Source organism: Salmo salar, chromosome 08, assembly GCF_965601325.2.
Source record: "Salmo salar chromosome 08, fSalSal1, whole genome shotgun sequence".
NCBI lineage: Eukaryota > Metazoa > Chordata > Actinopteri > Salmoniformes > Salmonidae > Salmo > Salmo salar.
In genome coordinates this window covers 4,733,764-4,754,833 of record NC_138298.1, presented here as the reverse complement: position 1 = coordinate 4,754,833, position 21,070 = coordinate 4,733,764, and the positions used below count along the sequence as shown (strand labels likewise).

General features: G+C 42.1%; 50 non-coding genes and 1 pseudogene across 50 annotated transcripts; all 51 read left to right on the top strand.

Moving 5' to 3' along the window:
• The first annotated feature begins 141 nt into the window (after nucleotides 1-141).
• LOC145852222 (5S ribosomal RNA) lies at nucleotides 142-260 on the top strand. Its single transcript, XR_014374076.1, has one exon. It is a non-coding gene; the product is annotated as a 5S ribosomal RNA (ribosomal RNA).
• Nucleotides 261-669: 409 nt separating this feature from the next.
• Nucleotides 670-788, top strand: LOC145852202 (5S ribosomal RNA). Its single transcript, XR_014374056.1, has one exon. It is a non-coding gene; the product is annotated as a 5S ribosomal RNA (ribosomal RNA).
• Nucleotides 789-927: 139 nt separating this feature from the next.
• On the top strand, nucleotides 928-1,046 carry LOC145851497 (5S ribosomal RNA). The gene has a single exon (XR_014373348.1). It is a non-coding gene; the product is annotated as a 5S ribosomal RNA (ribosomal RNA).
• Nucleotides 1,047-1,185: 139 nt separating this feature from the next.
• On the top strand, nucleotides 1,186-1,304 carry LOC145887297 (5S ribosomal RNA). The gene has a single exon (XR_014398887.1). It is a non-coding gene; the product is annotated as a 5S ribosomal RNA (ribosomal RNA).
• Nucleotides 1,305-1,443: 139 nt separating this feature from the next.
• On the top strand, nucleotides 1,444-1,562 carry LOC145886825 (5S ribosomal RNA). Its single transcript, XR_014398411.1, has one exon. It is a non-coding gene; the product is annotated as a 5S ribosomal RNA (ribosomal RNA).
• Nucleotides 1,563-1,969: 407 nt separating this feature from the next.
• LOC145884651 (5S ribosomal RNA) lies at nucleotides 1,970-2,088 on the top strand. Its single transcript, XR_014396230.1, has one exon. It is a non-coding gene; the product is annotated as a 5S ribosomal RNA (ribosomal RNA).
• A 409-nt stretch (nucleotides 2,089-2,497) lies between these two features.
• Nucleotides 2,498-2,616, top strand: LOC145886993 (5S ribosomal RNA). The gene has a single exon (XR_014398580.1). It is a non-coding gene; the product is annotated as a 5S ribosomal RNA (ribosomal RNA).
• A 409-nt stretch (nucleotides 2,617-3,025) lies between these two features.
• Nucleotides 3,026-3,144, top strand: LOC145886991 (5S ribosomal RNA). The gene has a single exon (XR_014398578.1). It is a non-coding gene; the product is annotated as a 5S ribosomal RNA (ribosomal RNA).
• A 139-nt stretch (nucleotides 3,145-3,283) lies between these two features.
• Nucleotides 3,284-3,402, top strand: LOC145883614 (5S ribosomal RNA). The gene has a single exon (XR_014395190.1). It is a non-coding gene; the product is annotated as a 5S ribosomal RNA (ribosomal RNA).
• Nucleotides 3,403-3,541: 139 nt separating this feature from the next.
• LOC145883613 (5S ribosomal RNA) lies at nucleotides 3,542-3,660 on the top strand. The gene has a single exon (XR_014395189.1). It is a non-coding gene; the product is annotated as a 5S ribosomal RNA (ribosomal RNA).
• A 139-nt stretch (nucleotides 3,661-3,799) lies between these two features.
• On the top strand, nucleotides 3,800-3,918 carry LOC145886824 (5S ribosomal RNA). Its single transcript, XR_014398410.1, has one exon. It is a non-coding gene; the product is annotated as a 5S ribosomal RNA (ribosomal RNA).
• Nucleotides 3,919-4,327: 409 nt separating this feature from the next.
• Nucleotides 4,328-4,446, top strand: LOC145886990 (5S ribosomal RNA). Its single transcript, XR_014398577.1, has one exon. It is a non-coding gene; the product is annotated as a 5S ribosomal RNA (ribosomal RNA).
• Nucleotides 4,447-4,855: 409 nt separating this feature from the next.
• Nucleotides 4,856-4,974, top strand: LOC145886989 (5S ribosomal RNA). Its single transcript, XR_014398576.1, has one exon. It is a non-coding gene; the product is annotated as a 5S ribosomal RNA (ribosomal RNA).
• Nucleotides 4,975-5,113: 139 nt separating this feature from the next.
• Nucleotides 5,114-5,232, top strand: LOC145886988 (5S ribosomal RNA). The gene has a single exon (XR_014398575.1). It is a non-coding gene; the product is annotated as a 5S ribosomal RNA (ribosomal RNA).
• Nucleotides 5,233-5,641: 409 nt separating this feature from the next.
• On the top strand, nucleotides 5,642-5,760 carry LOC145886987 (5S ribosomal RNA). Its single transcript, XR_014398574.1, has one exon. It is a non-coding gene; the product is annotated as a 5S ribosomal RNA (ribosomal RNA).
• Nucleotides 5,761-6,169: 409 nt separating this feature from the next.
• LOC145886986 (5S ribosomal RNA) lies at nucleotides 6,170-6,288 on the top strand. Its single transcript, XR_014398573.1, has one exon. It is a non-coding gene; the product is annotated as a 5S ribosomal RNA (ribosomal RNA).
• Nucleotides 6,289-6,697: 409 nt separating this feature from the next.
• LOC145886985 (5S ribosomal RNA) lies at nucleotides 6,698-6,816 on the top strand. The gene has a single exon (XR_014398572.1). It is a non-coding gene; the product is annotated as a 5S ribosomal RNA (ribosomal RNA).
• A 139-nt stretch (nucleotides 6,817-6,955) lies between these two features.
• On the top strand, nucleotides 6,956-7,074 carry LOC145886984 (5S ribosomal RNA). Its single transcript, XR_014398571.1, has one exon. It is a non-coding gene; the product is annotated as a 5S ribosomal RNA (ribosomal RNA).
• A 409-nt stretch (nucleotides 7,075-7,483) lies between these two features.
• LOC145886983 (5S ribosomal RNA) lies at nucleotides 7,484-7,602 on the top strand. Its single transcript, XR_014398570.1, has one exon. It is a non-coding gene; the product is annotated as a 5S ribosomal RNA (ribosomal RNA).
• Nucleotides 7,603-8,011: 409 nt separating this feature from the next.
• Nucleotides 8,012-8,130, top strand: LOC145886982 (5S ribosomal RNA). The gene has a single exon (XR_014398569.1). It is a non-coding gene; the product is annotated as a 5S ribosomal RNA (ribosomal RNA).
• A 409-nt stretch (nucleotides 8,131-8,539) lies between these two features.
• LOC145886980 (5S ribosomal RNA) lies at nucleotides 8,540-8,658 on the top strand. The gene has a single exon (XR_014398567.1). It is a non-coding gene; the product is annotated as a 5S ribosomal RNA (ribosomal RNA).
• A 139-nt stretch (nucleotides 8,659-8,797) lies between these two features.
• Nucleotides 8,798-8,916, top strand: LOC145851496 (5S ribosomal RNA). The gene has a single exon (XR_014373347.1). It is a non-coding gene; the product is annotated as a 5S ribosomal RNA (ribosomal RNA).
• Nucleotides 8,917-9,055: 139 nt separating this feature from the next.
• Nucleotides 9,056-9,174, top strand: LOC145883612 (5S ribosomal RNA). The gene has a single exon (XR_014395188.1). It is a non-coding gene; the product is annotated as a 5S ribosomal RNA (ribosomal RNA).
• Nucleotides 9,175-9,313: 139 nt separating this feature from the next.
• LOC145886823 (5S ribosomal RNA) lies at nucleotides 9,314-9,432 on the top strand. Its single transcript, XR_014398409.1, has one exon. It is a non-coding gene; the product is annotated as a 5S ribosomal RNA (ribosomal RNA).
• Nucleotides 9,433-9,841: 409 nt separating this feature from the next.
• On the top strand, nucleotides 9,842-9,960 carry LOC145886979 (5S ribosomal RNA). Its single transcript, XR_014398566.1, has one exon. It is a non-coding gene; the product is annotated as a 5S ribosomal RNA (ribosomal RNA).
• A 409-nt stretch (nucleotides 9,961-10,369) lies between these two features.
• LOC145886978 (5S ribosomal RNA) lies at nucleotides 10,370-10,488 on the top strand. Its single transcript, XR_014398565.1, has one exon. It is a non-coding gene; the product is annotated as a 5S ribosomal RNA (ribosomal RNA).
• Nucleotides 10,489-10,627: 139 nt separating this feature from the next.
• On the top strand, nucleotides 10,628-10,746 carry LOC145886977 (5S ribosomal RNA). Its single transcript, XR_014398564.1, has one exon. It is a non-coding gene; the product is annotated as a 5S ribosomal RNA (ribosomal RNA).
• Nucleotides 10,747-11,155: 409 nt separating this feature from the next.
• Nucleotides 11,156-11,274, top strand: LOC145886976 (5S ribosomal RNA). Its single transcript, XR_014398563.1, has one exon. It is a non-coding gene; the product is annotated as a 5S ribosomal RNA (ribosomal RNA).
• A 409-nt stretch (nucleotides 11,275-11,683) lies between these two features.
• Nucleotides 11,684-11,802, top strand: LOC145852648 (uncharacterized; annotated as a pseudogene).
• Nucleotides 11,803-11,941: 139 nt separating this feature from the next.
• Nucleotides 11,942-12,060, top strand: LOC145883611 (5S ribosomal RNA). Its single transcript, XR_014395187.1, has one exon. It is a non-coding gene; the product is annotated as a 5S ribosomal RNA (ribosomal RNA).
• Nucleotides 12,061-12,469: 409 nt separating this feature from the next.
• LOC145886975 (5S ribosomal RNA) lies at nucleotides 12,470-12,588 on the top strand. Its single transcript, XR_014398562.1, has one exon. It is a non-coding gene; the product is annotated as a 5S ribosomal RNA (ribosomal RNA).
• A 409-nt stretch (nucleotides 12,589-12,997) lies between these two features.
• On the top strand, nucleotides 12,998-13,116 carry LOC145886974 (5S ribosomal RNA). The gene has a single exon (XR_014398561.1). It is a non-coding gene; the product is annotated as a 5S ribosomal RNA (ribosomal RNA).
• Nucleotides 13,117-13,255: 139 nt separating this feature from the next.
• On the top strand, nucleotides 13,256-13,374 carry LOC145886973 (5S ribosomal RNA). Its single transcript, XR_014398560.1, has one exon. It is a non-coding gene; the product is annotated as a 5S ribosomal RNA (ribosomal RNA).
• Nucleotides 13,375-13,783: 409 nt separating this feature from the next.
• LOC145886972 (5S ribosomal RNA) lies at nucleotides 13,784-13,902 on the top strand. Its single transcript, XR_014398559.1, has one exon. It is a non-coding gene; the product is annotated as a 5S ribosomal RNA (ribosomal RNA).
• A 409-nt stretch (nucleotides 13,903-14,311) lies between these two features.
• On the top strand, nucleotides 14,312-14,430 carry LOC145886971 (5S ribosomal RNA). The gene has a single exon (XR_014398558.1). It is a non-coding gene; the product is annotated as a 5S ribosomal RNA (ribosomal RNA).
• Nucleotides 14,431-14,839: 409 nt separating this feature from the next.
• On the top strand, nucleotides 14,840-14,958 carry LOC145886969 (5S ribosomal RNA). Its single transcript, XR_014398556.1, has one exon. It is a non-coding gene; the product is annotated as a 5S ribosomal RNA (ribosomal RNA).
• A 409-nt stretch (nucleotides 14,959-15,367) lies between these two features.
• On the top strand, nucleotides 15,368-15,486 carry LOC145886968 (5S ribosomal RNA). The gene has a single exon (XR_014398555.1). It is a non-coding gene; the product is annotated as a 5S ribosomal RNA (ribosomal RNA).
• A 139-nt stretch (nucleotides 15,487-15,625) lies between these two features.
• Nucleotides 15,626-15,744, top strand: LOC145883609 (5S ribosomal RNA). Its single transcript, XR_014395185.1, has one exon. It is a non-coding gene; the product is annotated as a 5S ribosomal RNA (ribosomal RNA).
• A 409-nt stretch (nucleotides 15,745-16,153) lies between these two features.
• Nucleotides 16,154-16,272, top strand: LOC145852487 (5S ribosomal RNA). Its single transcript, XR_014374343.1, has one exon. It is a non-coding gene; the product is annotated as a 5S ribosomal RNA (ribosomal RNA).
• Nucleotides 16,273-16,411: 139 nt separating this feature from the next.
• On the top strand, nucleotides 16,412-16,530 carry LOC145851495 (5S ribosomal RNA). Its single transcript, XR_014373346.1, has one exon. It is a non-coding gene; the product is annotated as a 5S ribosomal RNA (ribosomal RNA).
• Nucleotides 16,531-16,669: 139 nt separating this feature from the next.
• LOC145886967 (5S ribosomal RNA) lies at nucleotides 16,670-16,788 on the top strand. The gene has a single exon (XR_014398554.1). It is a non-coding gene; the product is annotated as a 5S ribosomal RNA (ribosomal RNA).
• Nucleotides 16,789-17,197: 409 nt separating this feature from the next.
• Nucleotides 17,198-17,316, top strand: LOC145886966 (5S ribosomal RNA). Its single transcript, XR_014398553.1, has one exon. It is a non-coding gene; the product is annotated as a 5S ribosomal RNA (ribosomal RNA).
• Nucleotides 17,317-17,455: 139 nt separating this feature from the next.
• On the top strand, nucleotides 17,456-17,574 carry LOC145883608 (5S ribosomal RNA). Its single transcript, XR_014395184.1, has one exon. It is a non-coding gene; the product is annotated as a 5S ribosomal RNA (ribosomal RNA).
• A 409-nt stretch (nucleotides 17,575-17,983) lies between these two features.
• LOC145886965 (5S ribosomal RNA) lies at nucleotides 17,984-18,102 on the top strand. The gene has a single exon (XR_014398552.1). It is a non-coding gene; the product is annotated as a 5S ribosomal RNA (ribosomal RNA).
• Nucleotides 18,103-18,241: 139 nt separating this feature from the next.
• On the top strand, nucleotides 18,242-18,360 carry LOC145883607 (5S ribosomal RNA). The gene has a single exon (XR_014395183.1). It is a non-coding gene; the product is annotated as a 5S ribosomal RNA (ribosomal RNA).
• A 409-nt stretch (nucleotides 18,361-18,769) lies between these two features.
• Nucleotides 18,770-18,888, top strand: LOC145886964 (5S ribosomal RNA). Its single transcript, XR_014398551.1, has one exon. It is a non-coding gene; the product is annotated as a 5S ribosomal RNA (ribosomal RNA).
• A 139-nt stretch (nucleotides 18,889-19,027) lies between these two features.
• LOC145883606 (5S ribosomal RNA) lies at nucleotides 19,028-19,146 on the top strand. The gene has a single exon (XR_014395182.1). It is a non-coding gene; the product is annotated as a 5S ribosomal RNA (ribosomal RNA).
• Nucleotides 19,147-19,555: 409 nt separating this feature from the next.
• On the top strand, nucleotides 19,556-19,674 carry LOC145851876 (5S ribosomal RNA). The gene has a single exon (XR_014373728.1). It is a non-coding gene; the product is annotated as a 5S ribosomal RNA (ribosomal RNA).
• A 139-nt stretch (nucleotides 19,675-19,813) lies between these two features.
• On the top strand, nucleotides 19,814-19,932 carry LOC145883605 (5S ribosomal RNA). Its single transcript, XR_014395181.1, has one exon. It is a non-coding gene; the product is annotated as a 5S ribosomal RNA (ribosomal RNA).
• Nucleotides 19,933-20,341: 409 nt separating this feature from the next.
• LOC145886963 (5S ribosomal RNA) lies at nucleotides 20,342-20,460 on the top strand. Its single transcript, XR_014398550.1, has one exon. It is a non-coding gene; the product is annotated as a 5S ribosomal RNA (ribosomal RNA).
• Nucleotides 20,461-20,599: 139 nt separating this feature from the next.
• LOC145883603 (5S ribosomal RNA) lies at nucleotides 20,600-20,718 on the top strand. Its single transcript, XR_014395179.1, has one exon. It is a non-coding gene; the product is annotated as a 5S ribosomal RNA (ribosomal RNA).
• The last annotated feature ends 352 nt before the right edge of the window (nucleotides 20,719-21,070 follow it).

The following is a 21,070-nucleotide window of genomic DNA, read 5'->3' as shown; positions in this document are numbered from 1 at the left end:
AAGTGATGGGAACAGTGTTTGTAATTTCTTCTACTTTTTCAGTGACACAAAGTTCAAGCTGCTTATCTAATTGGTGAAAATGCAATGTCTGTTTATCACACTCACTTTGACTATATATGTTGTAGCAAGAGATTGTTTCTCGCTTACGGCCATACCAGCCTGGGTACGCCCGATCTCGTCTGATCTAGGAAGCTAAGCAGGGTCGGGCCTGGTTAGTACTTGGATGGGAGACCGCCTGGGGATACCAGGTGCTGTAAGCATTTTGTCCACGAGGGTGTGCTCTTGCACTATTTCATCAGCAACACTGCCTTGTAGTAAGCATTTAATGATGAATTGACAAAATGCAGCTTCCTGCCTTTTTAATAGGATCAAATTTCCTTGTGTTTTCAATTAGCATCTGCCTTGTATTTATAAGACAAACAAGAATATTGTTGCTGAATGCAGCTTGTGTGTGCTTTATGCTCCTTTGCCCTGTTCAAATGATGAAAGGAAATAAAGTTTGTATTTTATCCAACTACCTGTGCTAAAAAGTGATGGGAACAGTGTTTGTAATTTCTTCTACTTTTTCAGTGACACAAAGTTCAAGCTGCTTATCTAATTGGTGAAAATGCAATGTCTGTTTATCACACTCACTTTGACTATATATGTTGTAGCAAGAGATTGTTTCTCGCTTACGGCCATACCAGCCTGGGTACGGCCGATCTCGTCTGATCTAGGAAGCTAAGCAGGGTCGGGCCTGGTTAGTACTTGGATGGGAGACCGCCTGGGAATACCAGGTGCTGTAAGCATTTTGTCCACGAGGGTGTGCTCTTGCACTATTTCATCAGCAACACTGCCTTGTAGTAAGCGTTTAATGATGAATTGACTAAATGTCTGTTTTATCAGACTCACTTTGACTATATATGTTGTAGCAAGAGATTGATTCTCGCTTACGGCCATATCAGCCTGGGTACGCCCGATCTCGTCTGATCTAGGAAGCTAAGCAGGGTCGGGCCTGGTTAGTACTTGGATGGGAGACCGCCTGGGAATACCAGGTGCTGTAAGCATTTTGTCCACGAGGGTGTGCTCTTGCACTATTTCATCAGCAACACTGCCTTGTAGTAAGCGTTTAATGATGAATTGACTAAATGTCTGTTTTATCAGACTCACTTTGACTATATATGTTGTAGCAAGAGATTGATTCTCGCTTACGGCCATATCAGCCTGGGTACGCCCGATCTCGTCTGATCTCGGAAGCTAAGCCGGGTCGGGCCTGGTTAGTACTTGGATGGGAGACCGCCTGGGAATACCAGGTGCTGTAAGCATTTTGTCCACGAGGGTGTGCTCTTGCACTATTTCATCAGCAACACTGCCTTGTAGTAAGCATTTAATGATGAATTGACTAAATGTCTGTTTTATCAGACTCACTTTGACTATATATGTTGTAGCAAGAGATTGATTCTCGCTTACGGCCATATCAGCCTGGGTACGCCCGATCTCGTCTGATCTTGGAAGCTAAGCAGGGTCGGGCCTGGTTAGTACTTGGATGGGAGACCGCCTGGGAATACCAGGTGCTGTAAGCATTTTGTCCACGAGGGTGTGCTCTTGCACTTATTCATCAGCAACACTGCCTTGTAGTAAGCATAATGATGAATTGACAAAATGCAGCTTCCTGCCTTTTTAATAGGATCAAATTTCCTTGTGTTTTCAATTAGCATCTGCCTTGTATTTATAAGACAAACAAGAATATTGTTGCTAAATGCAGCTTGTGTGTGCTTTATGCTCCTTTGCCCTGTTCAAATGATGAAAGGAAATAAAGTTTGTATTTTATCCAACTACCTGTGCTAAAAAGTGATGGGAACAGTGTTTGTAATTTCTTCTACTTTTTCAGTGACACAAAGTTCAAGCTGCTTATCTAATTGGTGAAAATGCAATGTCTGTTTATCACACTCACTTTGACTATATATGTTGTAGCAAGAGATTGTTTCTCGCTTACGGCCATACCATCCTGGGTACGCCCGATCTCGTCTGATCTAGGAAGCTAAGCAGGGTCGGGCCTGGTTAGTACTTGGATGGGAGACCGCCTGGGAATACCAGGTGCTGTAAGCATTTTGTCCACGAGGGTGTGCTCTTGCACTATTTCATCAGCAACACTGCCTTGTAGTAAGCATTTAATGATGAATTGACAAAATGCAGCTTCCTGCCTTTTTAATAGGATCAAATTTCCTTGTGTTTTCAATTAGCATCTGCCTTGTATTTATAAGACAAACAAGAATATTGTTGCTGAATGCAGCTTGTGTGTGCTTTATGCTCCTTTGCCCTGTTCAAATGATGAAAGGAAATAAAGTTTGTATTTTATCCAACTACCTGTGCTAAAAAGTGATGGGAACAGTGTTTGTAATTTCTTCTACTTTTTCAGTGACACAAAGTTCAAGCTGCTTATCTAATTGGTGAAAATGCAATGTCTGTTTATCACACTCACTTTGACTATATATGTTGTAGCAAGAGATTGTTTCTCGCTTACGGCCATACCAGCCTGGGTACGCCCGATCTCGTCTGATCTAGGAAGCTAAGCAGGGTCGGGCCTGGTTAGTACTTGGATGGGAGACCGCCTGGGAATACCAGGTGCTGTAAGCATTTTGTCCACGAGGGTGTGCTCTTGCACTATTTCATCAGCAACACTGCCTTGTAGTAAGCATTTAATGATGAATTGACAAAATGCAGCTTCCTGCCTTTTTAATAGGATCAAATTTCCTTGTGTTTTCAATTAGCATCTGCCTTGTATTTATAAGACAAACAAGAATATTGTTGCTGAATGCAGCTTGTGTGTGCTTTATGCTCCTTTGCCCTGTTCAAATGATGAAAGGAAATAAAGTTTGTATTTTATCCAACTACCTGTGCTAAAAAGTGATGGGAACAGTGTTTGTAATTTCTTCTACTTTTTCAGTGACACAAAGTTCAAGCTGCTTATCTAATTGGTGAAAATGCAATGTCTGTTTATCACACTCACTTTGACTATATATGTTGTAGCAAGAGATTGTTTCTCGCTTACGGCCATACCAGCCTGGGTACGCCCGATCTCGTCTGATCTAGGAAGCTAAGCAGGGTCGGGCCTGGTTAGTACTTGGATGGGAGACCGCCTGGGAATACCAGGTGCTGTAAGCATTTTGTCCACGAGGGTGTGCTCTTGCACTATTTCATCAGCAACACTGCCTTGTAGTAAGCGTTTAATGATGAATTGACTAAATGTCTGTTTTATCAGACTCACTTTGACTATATATGTTGTAGCAAGAGATTGATTCTCGCTTACGGCCATATCAGCCTGGGTACGCCCGATCTCGTCTGATCTCGGAAGCTAAGCAGGGTCGGGCCTGGTTAGTACTTGGATGGGAGACCGCCTGGGAATACCAGGTGCTGTAAGCATTTTGTCCACGAGGGTGTGCTCTTGCACTATTTCATCAGCAACACTGCCTTGTAGTAAGCGTTTAATGATGAATTGACTAAATGTCTGTTTTATCAGACTCACTTTGACTATATATGTTGTAGCAAGAGATTGATTCTCGCTTACGGCCATATCAGCCTGGGTACGCCCGATCTCGTCTGATCTCGGAAGCTAAGCAGGGTCGGGCCTGGTTAGTACTTGGATGGGAGACCGCCTGGGAATACCAGGTGCTGTAAGCATTTTGTCCACGAGGGTGTGCTCTTGCACTATTTCATCAGCAACACTGCCTTGTAGTAAGCATTTAATGATGAATTGACTAAATCTCTGTTTTATCAGACTCACTTTGACTATATATGTTGTAGCAAGAGATTGATTCTCGCTTACGGCCATATCAGCCTGGGTACGCCCGATCTCGTCTGATCTTGGAAGCTAAGCAGGGTCGGGCCTGGTTAGTACTTGGATGGGAGACCGCCTGGGAATACCAGGTGCTGTAAGCATTTTGTCCACGAGGGTGTGCTCTTGCACTATTTCATCAGCAACACTGCCTTGTAGTAAGCATTTAATGATGAATTGACAAAATGCAGCTTCCTGCCTTTTTAATAGGATCAAATTTCCTTGTGTTTTCAATTAGCATCTGCCTTGTATTTATAAGACAAACAAGAATATTGTTGCTGAATGCAGCTTGTGTGTGCTTTATGCTCCTTTGCCCTGTTCAAATGATGAAAGGAAATAAAGTTTGTATTTTATCCAACTACCTGTGCTAAAAAGTGATGGGAACAGTGTTTGTAATTTCTTCTACTTTTTCAGTGACACAAAGTTCAAGCTGCTTATCTAATTGGTGAAAATGCAATGTCTGTTTATCACACTCACTTTGACTATATATGTTGTAGCAAGAGATTGTTTCTCGCTTACGGCCATACCAGCCTGGGTACGCCCGATCTCGTCTGATCTAGGAAGCTAAGCAGGGTCGGGCCTGGTTAGTACTTGGATGGGAGACCGCCTGGGAATACCAGGTGCTGTAAGCATTTTGTCCACGAGGGTGTGCTCTTGCACTATTTCATCAGCAACACTGCCTTGTAGTAAGCATTTAATGATGAATTGACAAAATGCAGCTTCCTGCCTTTTTAATAGGATCAAATTTCCTTGTGTTTTCAATTAGCATCTGCCTTGTATTTATAAGACAAACAAGAATATTGTTGCTGAATGCAGCTTGTGTGTGCTTTATGCTCCTTTGCCCTGTTCAAATGATGAAAGGAAATAAAGTTTGTATTTTATCCAACTACCTGTGCTAAAAAGTGATGGGAACAGTGTTTGTAATTTCTTCTACTTTTTCAGTGACACAAAGTTCAAGCTGCTTATCTAATTGGTGAAAATGCAATGTCTGTTTATCACACTCACTTTGACTATATATGTTGTAGCAAGAGATTGTTTCTCGCTTACGGCCATACCAGCCTGGGTACGCCCGATCTCGTCTGATCTAGGAAGCTAAGCAGGGTCGGGCCTGGTTAGTACTTGGATGGGAGACCGCCTGGGAATACCAGGTGCTGTAAGCATTTTGTCCACGAGGGTGTGCTCTTGCACTATTTCATCAGCAACACTGCCTTGTAGTAAGCATTTAATGATGAATTGACTAAATGTCTGTTTTATCAGACTCACTTTGACTATATATGTTGTAGCAAGAGATTGATTCTCGCTTACGGCCATACCAGCCTGGGTACGCCCGATCTCGTCTGATCTAGGAAGCTAAGCAGGGTCGGGCCTGGTTAGTACTTGGATGGGAGACCGCCTGGGAATACCAGGTGCTGTAAGCATTTTGTCCACGAGGGTGTGCTCTTGCACTATTTCATCAGCAACACTGCCTTGTAGTAAGCATTTAATGATGAATTGACAAAATGCAGCTTCCTGCCTTTTTAATAGGATCAAATTTCCTTGTGTTTTCAATTAGCATCTGCCTTGTATTTATAAGACAAACAAGAATATTGTTGCTGAATGCAGCTTGTGTGTGCTTTATGCTCCTTTGCCCTGTTCAAATGATGAAAGGAAATAAAGTTTGTATTTTATCCAACTACCTGTGCTAAAAAGTGATGGGAACAGTGTTTGTAATTTCTTCTACTTTTTCAGTGACACAAAGTTCAAGCTGCTTATCTAATTGGTGAAAATGCAATGTCTGTTTATCACACTCACTTTGACTATATATGTTGTAGCAAGAGATTGTTTCTCGCTTACGGCCATACCAGCCTGGGTACGCCCGATCTCGTCTGATCTAGGAAGCTAAGCAGGGTCGGGCCTGGTTAGTACTTGGATGGGAGACCGCCTGGGAATACCAGGTGCTGTAAGCATTTTGTCCACGAGGGTGTGCTCTTGCACTATTTCATCAGCAACACTGCCTTGTAGTAAGCATTTAATGATGAATTGACAAAATGCAGCTTCCTGCCTTTTTAATAGGATCAAATTTCCTTGTGTTTTCAATTAGCATCTGCCTTGTATTTATAAGACAAACAAGAATATTGTTGCTGAATGCAGCTTGTGTGTGCTTTATGCTCCTTTGCCCTGTTCAAATGATGAAAGGAAATAAAGTTTGTATTTTATCCAACTACCTGTGCTAAAAAGTGATGGGAACAGTGTTTGTAATTTCTTCTACTTTTTCAGTGACACAAAGTTCAAGCTGCTTATCTAATTGGTGAAAATGCAATGTCTGTTTATCACACTCACTTTGACTATATATGTTGTAGCAAGAGATTGTTTCTCGCTTACGGCCATACCAGCCTGGGTACGCCCGATCTCGTCTGATCTAGGAAGCTAAGCAGGGTCGGGCCTGGTTAGTACTTGGATGGGAGACCGCCTGGGAATACCAGGTGCTGTAAGCATTTTGTCCACGAGGGTGTGCTCTTGCACTATTTCATCAGCAACACTGCCTTGTAGTAAGCATTTAATGATGAATTGACAAAATGCAGCTTCCTGCCTTTTTAATAGGATCAAATTTCCTTGTGTTTTCAATTAGCATCTGCCTTGTATTTATAAGACAAACAAGAATATTGTTGCTGAATGCAGCTTGTGTGTGCTTTATGCTCCTTTGCCCTGTTCAAATGATGAAAGGAAATAAAGTTTGTATTTTATCCAACTACCTGTGCTAAAAAGTGATGGGAACAGTGTTTGTAATTTCTTCTACTTTTTCAGTGACACAAAGTTCAAGCTGCTTATCTAATTGGTGAAAATGCAATGTCTGTTTATCACACTCACTTTGACTATATATGTTGTAGCAAGAGATTGTTTCTCGCTTACGGCCATACCAGCCTGGGTACGCCCGATCTCGTCTGATCTAGGAAGCTAAGCAGGGTCGGGCCTGGTTAGTACTTGGATGGGAGACCGCCTGGGAATACCAGGTGCTGTAAGCATTTTGTCCACGAGGGTGTGCTCTTGCACTATTTCATCAGCAACACTGCCTTGTAGTAAGCATTTAATGATGAATTGACTAAATGTCTGTTTTATCAGACTCACTTTGACTATATATGTTGTAGCAAGAGATTGATTCTCGCTTACGGCCATACCAGCCTGGGTACGCCCGATCTCGTCTGATCTAGGAAGCTAAGCAGGGTCGGGCCTGGTTAGTACTTGGATGGGAGACCGCCTGGGAATACCAGGTGCTGTAAGCATTTTGTCCACGAGGGTGTGCTCTTGCACTATTTCATCAGCAACACTGCCTTGTAGTAAGCATTTAATGATGAATTGACAAAATGCAGCTTCCTGCCTTTTTAATAGGATCAAATTTCCTTGTGTTTTCAATTAGCATCTGCCTTGTATTTATAAGACAAACAAGAATATTGTTGCTGAATGCAGCTTGTGTGTGCTTTATGCTCCTTTGCCCTGTTCAAATGATGAAAGGAAATAAAGTTTGTATTTTATCCAACTACCTGTGCTAAAAAGTGATGGGAACAGTGTTTGTAATTTCTTCTACTTTTTCAGTGACACAAAGTTCAAGCTGCTTATCTAATTGGTGAAAATGCAATGTCTGTTTATCACACTCACTTTGACTATATATGTTGTAGCAAGAGATTGTTTCTCGCTTACGGCCATACCAGCCTGGGTACGCCCGATCTCGTCTGATCTAGGAAGCTAAGCAGGGTCGGGCCTGGTTAGTACTTGGATGGGAGACCGCCTGGGAATACCAGGTGCTGTAAGCATTTTGTCCACGAGGGTGTGCTCTTGCACTATTTCATCAGCAACACTGCCTTGTAGTAAGCATTTAATGATGAATTGACAAAATGCAGCTTCCTGCCTTTTTAATAGGATCAAATTTCCTTGTGTTTTCAATTAGCATCTGCCTTGTATTTATAAGACAAACAAGAATATTGTTGCTGAATGCAGCTTGTGTGTGCTTTATGCTCCTTTGCCCTGTTCAAATGATGAAAGGAAATAAAGTTTGTATTTTATCCAACTACCTGTGCTAAAAAGTGATGGGAACAGTGTTTGTAATTTCTTCTACTTTTTCAGTGACACAAAGTTCAAGCTGCTTATCTAATTGGTGAAAATGCAATGTCTGTTTATCACACTCACTTTGACTATATATGTTGTAGCAAGAGATTGTTTCTCGCTTACGGCCATACCAGCCTGGGTACGCCCGATCTCGTCTGATCTAGGAAGCTAAGCAGGGTCGGGCCTGGTTAGTACTTGGATGGGAGACCGCCTGGGAATACCAGGTGCTGTAAGCATTTTGTCCACGAGGGTGTGCTCTTGCACTATTTCATCAGCAACACTGCCTTGTAGTAAGCATTTAATGATGAATTGACAAAATGCAGCTTCCTGCCTTTTTAATAGGATCAAATTTCCTTGTGTTTTCAATTAGCATCTGCCTTGTATTTATAAGACAAACAAGAATATTGTTGCTGAATGCAGCTTGTGTGTGCTTTATGCTCCTTTGCCCTGTTCAAATGATGAAAGGAAATAAAGTTTGTATTTTATCCAACTACCTGTGCTAAAAAGTGATGGGAACAGTGTTTGTAATTTCTTCTACTTTTTCAGTGACACAAAGTTCAAGCTGCTTATCTAATTGGTGAAAATGCAATGTCTGTTTATCACACTCACTTTGACTATATATGTTGTAGCAAGAGATTGTTTCTCGCTTACGGCCATACCAGCCTGGGTACGCCCGATCTCGTCTGATCTAGGAAGCTAAGCAGGGTCGGGCCTGGTTAGTACTTGGATGGGAGACCGCCTGGGAATACCAGGTGCTGTAAGCATTTTGTCCACGAGGGTGTGCTCTTGCACTATTTCATCAGCAACACTGCCTTGTAGTAAGCGTTTAATGATGAATTGACTAAATGTCTGTTTTATCAGACTCACTTTGACTATATATGTTGTAGCAAGAGATTGATTCTCGCTTACGGCCATATCAGCCTGGGTACGCCCGATCTCGTCTGATCTAGGAAGCTAAGCAGGGTCGGGCCTGGTTAGTACTTGGATGGGAGACCGCCTGGGAATACCAGGTGCTGTAAGCATTTTGTCCACGAGGGTGTGCTCTTGCACTATTTCATCAGCAACACTGCCTTGTAGTAAGCGTTTAATGATGAATTGACTAAATGTCTGTTTTATCAGACTCACTTTGACTATATATGTTGTAGCAAGAGATTGATTCTCGCTTACGGCCATATCAGCCTGGGTACGCCCGATCTCGTCTGATCTCGGAAGCTAAGCAGGGTCGGGCCTGGTTAGTACTTGGATGGGAGACCGCCTGGGAATACCAGGTGCTGTAAGCATTTTGTCCACGAGGGTGTGCTCTTGCACTATTTCATCAGCAACACTGCCTTGTAGTAAGCATTTAATGATGAATTGACTAAATCTCTGTTTTATCAGACTCACTTTGACTATATATGTTGTAGCAAGAGATTGATTCTCGCTTACGGCCATATCAGCCTGGGTACGCCCGATCTCGTCTGATCTTGGAAGCTAAGCAGGGTCGGGCCTGGTTAGTACTTGGATGGGAGACCGCCTGGGAATACCAGGTGCTGTAAGCATTTTGTCCACGAGGGTGTGCTCTTGCACTATTTCATCAGCAACACTGCCTTGTAGTAAGCATTTAATGATGAATTGACAAAATGCAGCTTCCTGCCTTTTTAATAGGATCAAATTTCCTTGTGTTTTCAATTAGCATCTGCCTTGTATTTATAAGACAAACAAGAATATTGTTGCTGAATGCAGCTTGTGTGTGCTTTATGCTCCTTTGCCCTGTTCAAATGATGAAAGGAAATAAAGTTTGTATTTTATCCAACTACCTGTGCTAAAAAGTGATGGGAACAGTGTTTGTAATTTCTTCTACTTTTTCAGTGACACAAAGTTCAAGCTGCTTATCTAATTGGTGAAAATGCAATGTCTGTTTATCACACTCACTTTGACTATATATGTTGTAGCAAGAGATTGTTTCTCGCTTACGGCCATACCAGCCTGGGTACGCCCGATCTCGTCTGATCTAGGAAGCTAAGCAGGGTCGGGCCTGGTTAGTACTTGGATGGGAGACCGCCTGGGAATACCAGGTGCTGTAAGCATTTTGTCCACGAGGGTGTGCTCTTGCACTATTTCATCAGCAACACTGCCTTGTAGTAAGCATTTAATGATGAATTGACAAAATGCAGCTTCCTGCCTTTTTAATAGGATCAAATTTCCTTGTGTTTTCAATTAGCATCTGCCTTGTATTTATAAGACAAACAAGAATATTGTTGCTGAATGCAGCTTGTGTGTGCTTTATGCTCCTTTGCCCTGTTCAAATGATGAAAGGAAATAAAGTTTGTATTTTATCCAACTACCTGTGCTAAAAAGTGATGGGAACAGTGTTTGTAATTTCTTCTACTTTTTCAGTGACACAAAGTTCAAGCTGCTTATCTAATTGGTGAAAATGCAATGTCTGTTTATCACACTCACTTTGACTATATATGTTGTAGCAAGAGATTGTTTCTCGCTTACGGCCATACCAGCCTGGGTACGCCCGATCTCGTCTGATCTAGGAAGCTAAGCAGGGTCGGGCCTGGTTAGTACTTGGATGGGAGACCGCCTGGGAATACCAGGTGCTGTAAGCATTTTGTCCACGAGGGTGTGCTCTTGCACTATTTCATCAGCAACACTGCCTTGTAGTAAGCATTTAATGATGAATTGACTAAATGTCTGTTTTATCAGACTCACTTTGACTATATATGTTGTAGCAAGAGATTGATTCTCGCTTACGGCCATACCAGCCTGGGTACGCCCGATCTCGTCTGATCTAGGAAGCTAAGCAGGGTCGGGCCTGGTTAGTACTTGGATGGGAGACCGCCTGGGAATACCAGGTGCTGTAAGCATTTTGTCCACGAGGGTGTGCTCTTGCACTATTTCATCAGCAACACTGCCTTGTAGTAAGCATTTAATGATGAATTGACAAAATGCAGCTTCCTGCCTTTTTAATAGGATCAAATTTCCTTGTGTTTTCAATTAGCATCTGCCTTGTATTTATAAGACAAACAAGAATATTGTTGCTGAATGCAGCTTGTGTGTGCTTTATGCTCCTTTGCCCTGTTCAAATGATGAAAGGAAATAAAGTTTGTATTTTATCCAACTACCTGTGCTAAAAAGTGATGGGAACAGTGTTTGTAATTTCTTCTACTTTTTCAGTGACACAAAGTTCAAGCTGCTTATCTAATTGGTGAAAATGCAATGTCTGTTTATCACACTCACTTTGACTATATATGTTGTAGCAAGAGATTGTTTCTCGCTTACGGCCATACCAGCCTGGGTACGCCCGATCTCGTCTGATCTAGGAAGCTAAGCAGGGTCGGGCCTGGTTAGTACTTGGATGGGAGACCGCCTGGGAATACCAGGTGCTGTAAGCATTTTGTCCACGAGGGTGTGCTCTTGCACTATTTCATCAGCAACACTGCCTTGTAGTAAGCATTTAATGATGAATTGACAAAATGCAGCTTCCTGCCTTTTTAATAGGATCAAATTTCCTTGTGTTTTCAATTAGCATCTGCCTTGTATTTATAAGACAAACAAGAATATTGTTGCTGAATGCAGCTTGTGTGTGCTTTATGCTCCTTTGCCCTGTTCAAATGATGAAAGGAAATAAAGTTTGTATTTTATCCAACTACCTGTGCTAAAAAGTGATGGGAACAGTGTTTGTAATTTCTTCTACTTTTTCAGTGACACAAAGTTCAAGCTGCTTATCTAATTGGTGAAAATGCAATGTCTGTTTATCACACTCACTTTGACTATATATGTTGTAGCAAGAGATTGTTTCTCGCTTACGGCCATACCAGCCTGGGTACGCCCGATCTCGTCTGATCTAGGAAGCTAATTAGGGTCGGGCCTGGTTAGTACTTGGATGGGAGACCGCCTGGGAATACCAGGTGCTGTAAGCATTTTGTCCACGAGGGTGTGCTCTTGCACTATTTCATCAGCAACACTGCCTTGTAGTAAGCATTTAATGATGAATTGACTAAATGTCTGTTTTATCAGACTCACTTTGACTATATATGTTGTAGCAAGAGATTGATTCTCGCTTACGGCCATATCAGCCTGGGTACGCCCGATCTCGTCTGATCTCGGAAGCTAAGCAGGGTCGGGCCTGGTTAGTACTTGGATGGGAGACCGCCTGGGAATACCAGGTGCTGTAAGCATTTTGTCCACGAGGGTGTGCTCTTGCACTATTTCATCAGCAACACTGCCTTGTAGTAAGCATTTAATGATGAATTGACAAAATGCAGCTTCCTGCCTTTTTAATAGGATCAAATTTCCTTGTGTTTTCAATTAGCATCTGCCTTGTATTTATAAGACAAACAAGAATATTGTTGCTGAATGCAGCTTGTGTGTGCTTTATGCTCCTTTGCCCTGTTCAAATGATGAAAGGAAATAAAGTTTGTATTTTATCCAACTACCTGTGCTAAAAAGTGATGGGAACAGTGTTTGTAATTTCTTCTACTTTTTCAGTGACACAAAGTTCAAGCTGCTTATCTAATTGGTGAAAATGCAATGTCTGTTTATCACACTCACTTTGACTATATATGTTGTAGCAAGAGATTGTTTCTCGCTTACGGCCATACCAGCCTGGGTACGCCCGATCTCGTCTGATCTAGGAAGCTAAGCAGGGTCGGGCCTGGTTAGTACTTGGATGGGAGACCGCCTGGGAATACCAGGTGCTGTAAGCATTTTGTCCACGAGGGTGTGCTCTTGCACTATTTCATCAGCAACACTGCCTTGTAGTAAGCATTTAATGATGAATTGACAAAATGCAGCTTCCTGCCTTTTTAATAGGATCAAATTTCCTTGTGTTTTCAATTAGCATCTGCCTTGTATTTATAAGACAAACAAGAATATTGTTGCTGAATGCAGCTTGTGTGTGCTTTATGCTCCTTTGCCCTGTTCAAATGATGAAAGGAAATAAAGTTTGTATTTTATCCAACTACCTGTGCTAAAAAGTGATGGGAACAGTGTTTGTAATTTCTTCTACTTTTTCAGTGACACAAAGTTCAAGCTGCTTATCTAATTGGTGAAAATGCAATGTCTGTTTATCACACTCACTTTGACTATATATGTTGTAGCAAGAGATTGTTTCTCGCTTACGGCCATACCAGCCTGGGTACGCCCGATCTCGTCTGATCTAGGAAGCTAAGCAGGGTCGGGCCTGGTTAGTACTTGGATGGGAGACCGCCTGGGAATACCAGGTGCTGTAAGCATTTTGTCCACGAGGGTGTGCTCTTGCACTATTTCATCAGCAACACTGCCTTGTAGTAAGCATTTAATGATGAATTGACTAAATGTCTGTTTTATCAGACTCACTTTGACTATATATGTTGTAGCAAGAGATTGATTCTCGCTTACGGCCATACCAGCCTGGGTACGCCCGATCTCGTCTGATCTAGGAAGCTAAGCAGGGTCGGGCCTGGTTAGTACTTGGATGGGAGACCGCCTGGGAATACCAGGTGCTGTAAGCATTTTGTCCACGAGGGTGTGCTCTTGCACTATTTCATCAGCAACACTGCCTTGTAGTAAGCATTTAATGATGAATTGACAAAATGCAGCTTCCTGCCTTTTTAATAGGATCAAATTTCCTTGTGTTTTCAATTAGCATCTGCCTTGTATTTATAAGACAAACAAGAATATTGTTGCTGAATGCAGCTTGTGTGTGCTTTATGCTCCTTTGCCCTGTTCAAATGATGAAAGGAAATAAAGTTTGTATTTTATCCAACTACCTGTGCTAAAAAGTGATGGGAACAGTGTTTGTAATTTCTTCTACTTTTTCAGTGACACAAAGTTCAAGCTGCTTATCTAATTGGTGAAAATGCAATGTCTGTTTATCACACTCACTTTGACTATATATGTTGTAGCAAGAGATTGTTTCTCGCTTACGGCCATACCAGCCTGGGTACGCCCGATCTCGTCTGATCTAGGAAGCTAAGCAGGGTCGGGCCTGGTTAGTACTTGGATGGGAGACCGCCTGGGAATACCAGGTGCTGTAAGCATTTTGTCCACGAGGGTGTGCTCTTGCACTATTTCATCAGCAACACTGCCTTGTAGTAAGCATTTAATGATGAATTGACAAAATGCAGCTTCCTGCCTTTTTAATAGGATCAAATTTCCTTGTGTTTTCAATTAGCATCTGCCTTGTATTTATAAGACAAACAAGAATATTGTTGCTGAATGCAGCTTGTGTGTGCTTTATGCTCCTTTGCCCTGTTCAAATGATGAAAGGAAATAAAGTTTGTATTTTATCCAACTACCTGTGCTAAAAAGTGATGGGAACAGTGTTTGGAATTTCTTCTACTTTTTCAGTGACACAAAGTTCAAGCTGCTTATCTAATTGGTGAAAATGCAATGTCTGTTTATCACACTCACTTTGACTATATATGTTGTAGCAAGAGATTGTTTCTCGCTTACGGCCATACCAGCCTGGGTACGCCCGATCTCGTCTGATCTAGGAAGCTAAGCAGGGTCGGGCCTGGTTAGTACTTGGATGGGAGACCGCCTGGGAATACCAGGTGCTGTAAGCATTTTGTCCACGAGGGTGTGCTCTTGCACTATTTCATCAGCAACACTGCCTTGTAGTAAGCATTTAATGATGAATTGACAAAATGCAGCTTCCTGCCTTTTTAATAGGATCAAATTTCCTTGTGTTTTCAATTAGCATCTGCCTTGTATTTATAAGACAAACAAGAATATTGTTGCTGAATGCAGCTTGTGTGTGCTTTATGCTCCTTTGCCCTGTTCAAATGATGAAAGGAAATAAAGTTTGTATTTTATCCAACTACCTGTGCTAAAAAGTGATGGGAACAGTGTTTGTAATTTCTTCTACTTTTTCAGTGACACAAAGTTCAAGCTGCTTATCTAATTGGTGAAAATGCAATGTCTGTTTATCACACTCACTTTGACTATATATGTTGTAGCAAGAGATTGTTTCTCGCTTACGGCCATACCAGCCTGGGTACGCCCGATCTCGTCTGATCTAGGAAGCTAAGCAGGGTCGGGCCTGGTTAGTACTTGGATGGGAGACCGCCTGGGAATACCAGGTGCTGTAAGCATTTTGTCCACGAGGGTGTGCTCTTGCACTATTTCATCAGCAACACTGCCTTGTAGTAAGCATTTAATGATGAATTGACAAAATGCAGCTTCCTGCCTTTTTAATAGGATCAAATTTCCTTGTGTTTTCAATTAGCATCTGCCTTGTATTTATAAGACAAACAAGAATATTGTTGCTGAATGCAGCTTGTGTGTGCTTTATGCTCCTTTGCCCTGTTCAAATGATGAAAGGAAATAAAGTTTGTATTTTATCCAACTACCTGTGCTAAAAAGTGATGGGAACAGTGTTTGTAATTTCTTCTACTTTTTCAGTGACACAAAGTTCAAGCTGCTTATCTAATTGGTGAAAATGCAATGTCTGTTTATCACACTCACTTTGACTATATATGTTGTAGCAAGAGATTGTTTCTCGCTTACGGCCATACCAGCCTGGGTACGCCCGATCTCGTCTGATCTAGGAAGCTAAGCAGGGTCGGGCCTGGTTAGTACTTGGATGGGAGACCGCCTGGGAATACCAGGTGCTGTAAGCATTTTGTCCACGAGGGTGTGCTCTTGCACTATTTCATCAGCAACACTGCCTTGTAGTAAGCGTTTAATGATGAATTGACTAAATGTCTGTTTTATCAGACTCACTTTGACTATATATGTTGTAGCAAGAGAATGATTCTCGCTTACGGCCATATCAGCCTGGGTACGCCCGATCTCGTCTGATCTCGGAAGCTAAGCAGGGTCGGGCCTGGTTAGTACTTGGATGGGAGACCGCCTGGGAATACCAGGTGCTGTAAGCATTTTGTCCACGAGGGTGTGCTCTTGCACTATTTCATCAGCAACACTGCCTTGTAGTAAGCATTTAATGATGAATTGACAAAATGCAGCTTCCTGCCTTTTTAATAGGATCAAATTTCCTTGTGTTTTCAATTAGCATCTGCCTTGTATTTATAAGACAAACAAGAATATTGTTGCTGAATGCAGCTTGTGTGTGCTTTATGCTCCTTTGCCCTGTTCAAATGATGAAAGGAAATAAAGTTTGTATTTTATCCAACTACCTGTGCTAAAAAGTGATGGGAACAGTGTTTGTAATTTCTTCTACTTTTTCAGTGACACAAAGTTCAAGCTGCTTATCTAATTGGTGAAAATGCAATGTCTGTTTATCACACTCACTTTGACTATATATGTTGTAGCAAGAGATTGTTTCTCGCTTACGGCCATACCAGCCTGGGTACGCCCGATCTCGTCTGATCTAGGAAGCTAAGCAGGGTCGGGCCTGGTTAGTACTTGGATGGGAGACCGCCTGGGAATACCAGGTGCTGTAAATATTTTGTCCACGAGGGTGTGCTCTTGCACTATTTCATCAGCAACACTGCCTTGTAGTAAGCATTTAATGATGAATTGACTAAATGTCTGTTTTATCAGACTCACTTTGACTATATATGTTGTAGCAAGAGATTGTTTCTCGCTTACGGCCATATCAGCCTGGGTACGCCCGATCTCGTCTGATCTAGGAAGCTAAGCAGGGTCGGGCCTGGTTAGTACTTGGATGGGAGACCGCCTGGGAATACCAGGTGCTGTAAGCATTTTGTCCACGAGGGTGTGCTCTTGCACTATTTCATCAGCAACACTGCCTTGTAGTAAGCATTTAATGATGAATTGACTAAATGTCTGTTTTATCAGACTCACTTTGACTATATATGTTGTAGCAAGAGATTGATTCTCGCTTACGGCCATACCAGCCTGGGTACGCCCGATCTCGTCTGATCTAGGAAGCTAAGCAGGGTCGGGCCTGGTTAGTACTTGGATGGGAGACCGCCTGGGAATACCAGGTGCTGTAAGCATTTTGTCCACGAGGGTGTGCTCTTGCACTATTTCATCAGCAACACTGCCTTGTAGTAAGCATTTAATGATGAATTGACAAAATGCAGCTTCCTGCCTTTTTAATAGGATCAAATTTCCTTGTGTTTTCAATTAGCATCTGCCTTGTATTTATAAGACAAACAAGAATATTGTTGCTGAATGCAGCTTGTGTGTGCTTTATGCTCCTTTGCCCTGTTCAAATGATGAAAGGAAATAAAGTTTGTATTTTATCCAACTACCTGTGCTAAAAAGTGATGGGAACAGTGTTTGTAATTTCTTCTACTTTTTCAGTGACACAAAGTTCAAGCTGCTTATCTAATTGGTGAAAATGCAATGTCTGTTTATCACACTCACTTTGACTATATATGTTGTAGCAAGAGATTGTTTCTCGCTTACGGCCATACCAGCCTGGGTACGCCCGATCTCGTCTGATCTAGGAAGCTAAGCAGGGTCGGGCCTGGTTAGTACTTGGATGGGAGACCGCCTGGGAATACCAGGTGCTGTAAGCATTTTGTCCACGAGGGTGTGCTCTTGCACTATTTCATCAGCAACACTGCCTTGTAGTAAGCATTTAATGATGAATTGACTAAATGTCTGTTTTATCAGACTCACTTTGACTATATATGTTGTAGCAAGAGATTGATTCTCGCTTACGGCCATATCAGCCTGGGTACGCCCGATCTCGTCTGATCTCGGAAGCTAAGCAGGGTCGGGCCTGGTTAGTACTTGGATGGGAGACCGCCTGGGAATACCAGGTGCTGTAAGCATTTTGTCCACGAGGGTGTGCTCTTGCACTATTTCATCAGCAACACTGCCTTGTAGTAAGCATTTAATGATGAATTGACAAAATGCAGCTTCCTGCCTTTTTAATAGGATCAAATTTCCTTGTGTTTTCAATTAGCATCTGCCTTGTATTTATAAGACAAACAAGAATATTGTTGCTGAATGCAGCTTGTGTGTGCTTTATGCTCCTTTGCCCTGTTCAAATGATGAAAGGAAATGAAGTTTGTATTTTATCCAACTACCTGTGCTAAAAAGTGATGGGAACAGTGTTTGTAATTTCTTCTACTTTTTCAGTGACACAAAGTTCAAGCTGCTTATCTAATTGGTGAAAATGCAATGTCTGTTTATCACACTCACTTTGACTGTATATGTTGTAGCAAGAGATTGTTTCTCGCTTACGGCCATACCAGCCTGGGTACGCCCGATCTCGTCTGATCTAGGAAGCTAAGCAGGGTCGGGCCTGGTTAGTACTTGGATGGGAGACCGCCTGGGAATACCAGGTGCTGTAAGCATTTTGTCCACGAGGGTGTGCTCTTGCACTATTTCATCAGCAACACTGCCTTGTAGTAAGCGTTTAATGATGAATTGACTAAATGTCTGTTTTATCAGACTCACTTTGACTATATATGTTGTAGCAAGAGAATGATTCTCGCTTACGGCCATATCAGCCTGGGTACGCCCGATCTCGTCTGATCTCGGAAGCTAAGCAGGGTCGGGCCTGGTTAGTACTTGGATGGGAGACCGCCTGGGAATACCAGGTGCTGTAAGCATTTTGTCCACGAGGGTGTGCTCTTGCACTATTTCATCAGCAACACTGCCTTGTAGTAAGCATTTAATGATGAATTGACAAAATGCAGCTTCCTGCCTTTTTAATAGGATCAAATTTCCTTGTGTTTTCAATTAGCATCTGCCTTGTATTTATAAGACAAACAAGAATATTGTTGCTGAATGCAGCTTGTGTGTGCTTTATGCTCCTTTGCCCTGTTCAAATGATGAAAGGAAATAAAGTTTGTATTTTATCCAACTACCTGTGCTAAAAAGTGATGGGAACAGTGTTTGTAATTTCTTCTACTTTTTCAGTGACACAAAGTTCAAGCTGCTTATCTAATTGGTGAAAAAGCAATGTCTGTTTATCACACTCACTTTGACTATATATGTTGTAGCAAGAGATTGTTTCTCGCTTACGGCCATACCAGCCTGGGTACGCCCGATCTCGTCTGATCTAGGAAGCTAAGCAGGGTCGGGCCTGGTTAGTACTTGGATGGGAGACCGCCTGGGAATACCAGGTGCTGTAAGCATTTTGTCCACGAGGGTGTGCTCTTGCACTATTTCATCAGCAACACTGCCTTGTAGTAAGCATTTAATGATGAATTGACTAAATGTCTGTTTTATCAGACTCACTTTGACTATATATGTTGTAGCAAGAGATTGATTCTCGCTTACGGCCATATCAGCCTGGGTACGCCCGATCTCGTCTGATCTCGGAAGCTAAGCAGGGTCGGGCCTGGTTAGTACTTGGATGGGAGACCGCCTGGGAATACCAGGTGCTGTAAGCATTTTGTCCACGAGGGTGTGCTCTTGCACTATTTCATCAGCAACACTGCCTTGTAGTAAGCATTTAATGATGAATTGACAAAATGCAGCTTCCTGCCTTTTTAATAGGATCAAATTTCCTTGTGTTTTCAATTAGCATCTGCCTTGTATTTATAAGACAAACAAGAATATTGTTGCTGAATGCAGCTTGTGTGTGCTTTATGCTCCTTTGGCCTGTTCAAATGATGAAAGGAAATAAAGTTTGTATTTTATCCAACTACCTGTGCTAAAAAGTGATGGGAACAGTGTTTGTAATTTCTTCTACTTTTTCAGTGACACAAAGTTCAAGCTGCTTATCTAATTGGTGAAAATGCAATGTCTGTTTATCACACTCACTTTGACTATATATGTTGTAGCAAGAGATTGTTTATCGCTCACGGCCATACCAGCCTGGGTACGCCCGATCTCGTCTGATCTAGGAAGCTAAGCAGGGTCGGGCCTGGTTAGTACTTGGATGGGAGACCGCCTGGGAATACCAGGTGCTGTAAGCATTTTGTCCACGAGGGTGTGCTCTTGCACTATTTCATCAGCAACACTGCCTTGTAGTAAGCATTTAATGATGAATTGACTAAATGTCTGTTTTATCAGACTCACTTTGACTATATATGTTGTAGCAAGAGATTGATTCTCGCTTACGGCCATATCAGCCTGGGTACGCCCGATCTCGTCTGATCTCGGAAGCTAAGCAGGGTCGGGCCTGGTTAGTACTTGGATGGGAGACCGCCTGGGAATACCAGGTGCTGTAAGCATTTTGTCCACGAGGGTGTGCTCTTGCACTATTTCATCAGCAACACTGCCTTGTAGTAAGCATTTAATGATGAATTGACAAAATGCAGCTTCCTGCCTTTTTAATAGGATCAAATTTCCTTGTGTTTTCAATTAGCATCTGCCTTGTATTTATAAGACAAACAAGAATATTGTTGCTGAATGCAGCTTGTGTGTGCTTTATGCTCCTTTGCCCTGTTCAAATGATGAAAGGAAATGAAGTTTGTATTTTATCCAACTACCTGTGCTAAAAAGTGATGGGAACAGTGTTTGTAATTTCTTCTACTTTTTCAGTGACACAAAGTTCAAGCTGCTTATCTAATTGGTGAAAATGCAATGTCTGTTTATCACACTCACTTTGACTATATATGTTGTAGCAAGAGATTGTTTCTCGCTTACGGCCATACCAGCCTGGGTACGCCCGATCTCGTCTGATCTAGGAAGCTAAGCAGGGTCGGGCCTGGTTAGTACTTGGATGGGAGACCGCCTGGGAATACCAGGTGCTGTAAGCATTTTGTCCACGAGGGTGTGCTCTTGCACTATTTCATCAGCAACACTGCCTTGTAGTAAGCGTTTAATGATGAATTGACTAAATGTCTGTTTTATCAGACTCACTTTGACTATATATGTTGTAGCAAGAGAATGATTCTCGCTTACGGCCATATCAGCCTGGGTACGCCCGATCTCGTCTGATCTCGGAAGCTAAGCAGGGTCGGGCCTGGTTAGTACTTGGATGGGAGACCGCCTGGGAATACCAGGTGCTGTAAGCATTTTGTCCACGAGGGTGTGCTCTTGCACTATTTCATCAGCAACACTGCCTTGTAGTAAGCATTTAATGATGAATTGACAAAATGCAGCTTCCTGCCTTTTTAATAGGATCAAATTTCCTTGTGTTTTCAATTAGCATCTGCCTTGTATTTATAAGACAAACAAGAATATTGTTGCTGAATGCAGCTTGTGTGTGCTTTATGCTCCTTTGGCCTGTTCAAATGATGAAAGGAAATAAAGTTTGTATTTTATCCAACTACCTGTGCTAAAAAGTGATGGGAACAGTGTTTGTAATTTCTTCTACTTTTTCAGTGACACAAAGTTCAAGCTGCTTATCTAATTGGTGAAAATGCA